Source organism: Furipterus horrens, unplaced genomic scaffold (genome assembly GCF_987537825.1).
Source record: "Furipterus horrens unplaced genomic scaffold, mFurHor1.1.pri manual_scaffold_6, whole genome shotgun sequence".
Classification (NCBI taxonomy): Eukaryota; Metazoa; Chordata; class Mammalia; order Chiroptera; family Furipteridae; genus Furipterus; species Furipterus horrens.
In genome coordinates, this window is record NW_028327176.1 from 18535850 (window position 1) to 18538552 (window position 2703).

A 2703-nucleotide genomic window follows, 5' to 3' on the forward strand; every position below is an offset into this window, starting at 1 on the left:
ATGCACACACACATACAGGCACAGATCTTGAGAACTGTACTTCAGATGAGGGGGCTCAGTGATCCCCAGGTTTCCAGGCTGATCTCTGTTTGGACATAGTTCTCAGCATTGGTAAAGCACAGGAGCACGCCCAGGGCTCCAGCTTCCAAGTCTTGGTCTCCATCCCGTTCTCCTTTCCGTCTTCCCCTGTCTTCTCCCACAGAGTCAGTTAGTTCACTCGCCCACAGATGGCCCGCCCACCTCCAGATTGCCCAGACTCAGAACAGATGAAAAAACTTTTTGCTGAATAGGCAATTCACTTTGTTTTTGGGGCTTTCTCTTCATCTTTGGCTTCCAAATATCAAATCCACTCCAGGGCTGGCAGGTGTGCAGGCAGGGAGAAGGCATCCTTGGGGAACCAGGTTCTAGACTCGAAAAGACATGTCCCTGAACTCTGTGCTCCCCCCAACTTGGGCTCTGTCTCCCACAGCAAGCCTGGCTTTGCATCCTGCCAACACTTCATTTCGAAGAATCCCAGTGAGGGAGGGAGAGTTGGAAAACTGGTAGGAAAAGAAGTAAAGAAAATGCCTTGTCATCCTCTCCGCAAAACCAGTCAAGGTGGTTTCACTCTGCAGATTTTGTGAGATTTGTATTTTTTTCACCTGGCCTCACACTCAACTCCCACTTATCTAGCCCTTCCTTATGCTAGGACGACATCATCCCATGTGGCCCTCACCACCCCCAAGGGCGTATGCATTAGTCCCGCCCTCATTTTTCAGATGAGGAGTCAGACTCAGAGTTGAAGCGACCTTCCTTCTGCCGTGAAGACGTGTGCAGGATCCCAGCATCGCTAGCCCACGACCAACTGTGCAGAGCAGGCCCATCATGCGGGCCCCTCGGCCTCCCAAAGCTGGCTGGTGACAGAGAAGGGCCAGCCGGCATTTGGCGGGCCATCAGTCTGGCCATCTGTCACATTGCAGAAGCAAACCATGCCTTTTGGCTATGCATCCCATGTTCCTAAAATTGCAGAAGCCCAACAGCACCAGCGGGAGAGTGGGCCTGCCTGCTGGATACTGTTCATGTCTGTCCTGCTCCACCTCCCTCCCAGTAGCTGAGTCACCCCAGCTCATATGCAGCCACTGACTCAGAGGCCAACTTGAGAGATCTGGAGTGGTGTACTTGATAGGACCCCCAATAACTCCAGTGTCATTGACAACTCGCTACCATGCTCAGTGCCCTGCCCCCTCCTTCATGGCCTCTCCCCTGGCTTGCTTCATGGCCACGGAACCAGTCACTTTGTATGCCATGCTCCTACTGTGATGGAAAACAAAAACAAGTATAACTTATTTTATATCTATGTTCAGACTATATAGAGAGTATTCTATGTATCTATGATGTGCTTACTACTGTAGTGTATTTGTCATTAGTGTTCATCTTAATACAACACATTTATCCTTTGGTACCCAGTTGACCACAGAGCATCATTCCATTGGAGTCCAAGGGAGAGGGGCTGGGTTCTTTTCCTGAGATTCTTGGTAGCGTATTTGGCAGCAATTGGGCTGCCCTTGGCAGCATCGACCCACAGCATCCCATTGGCCTGAAGACTACCCAGTGATGACATAGCCTGCCCTTGTGGAACCACCAGTCCTTGCCACTCTGGAGTGGAGATGATCTCCAGACCTCTGGGCTTCCTTCTGCATCCACATATTCCTCTTTCTCATGCAGTGAAGAGGAAGGCCAAGGCCTAGCCTCCTCTAACTCAAGTGCCGAGCCCAGCAGAGACCATTTGTCAGCTCTGTGCCTTTCCCTGAACTAAAGGAAAATAGGGAGGAGACAGCAAACGGGGGCGAAGTTTCTGTCTCTTTAAGAAGAAGGGGGTGTTTGTCCCCTCACCCCATAGCCACTTGGAGACATGCACCACTATCTTGCCCTGCCTCTCCCTGCCTCTCTTCTCTCCCTTCTCCAAGACTCCACCCTGGAGAATCTATAAGGCATGAAAATCCTCTTGTCACTTTTCCCATCACCTGAGAAAGAGGAAATGGTGCCTTTTCTCACTGCCTGAGGGAACAGCTGAGGATCACTCCCTCTGGTTCTTGCTGCCTCAGGCTACTGACCTTTTGCCGGCTCTGGGGGCGTGGGGTTATCTTGTGCCTTGGCCCGGAAAATAATACAAAAACCAGAGGCACATCATGGCAGGTCCATAGGCAAGAATTCCCATTGTGCTATGGCTCCTTACCCCCACACCACTCAGCCAGGGTCACAGAAGTCATCAGCTACAAAGAGCAACACCCTACCCCCATAGCCCCAGGAAAGCCTGCCCTGGCACTGGGAGCTAGATCATGACCAAAGTCTGGTCATAGCAGGGCCTGAGTCTTGGTTTGCAGAGTGGTGAGAGGCTGCCCTGAGTCATCCTCCCATTCATTTGTCCCCTCTGTTCCAAGAGCTTGCAATATGCATTAGCTAGTCAGAAGAACAGAGCTATCTGGGGAGAATAGGCTTGTTTCGTTTTTTCCATGAAATGTTAACTGGTCTCTATACACATTTAATCATTTATTCTTTAATTTGTTCATCCAGTCTTTCATCTCTCTATCCATTCTTTTTTTCACTCAAAAGATTCTGAGAACCTCCTGCAGTAAAGGCCCTAAGGTAGAGATGGAGATTCATTCACTGAAACCCTGAAAAATAATAAATGCCATCTGAGCAGCAAGGACAATTCGAGATGGA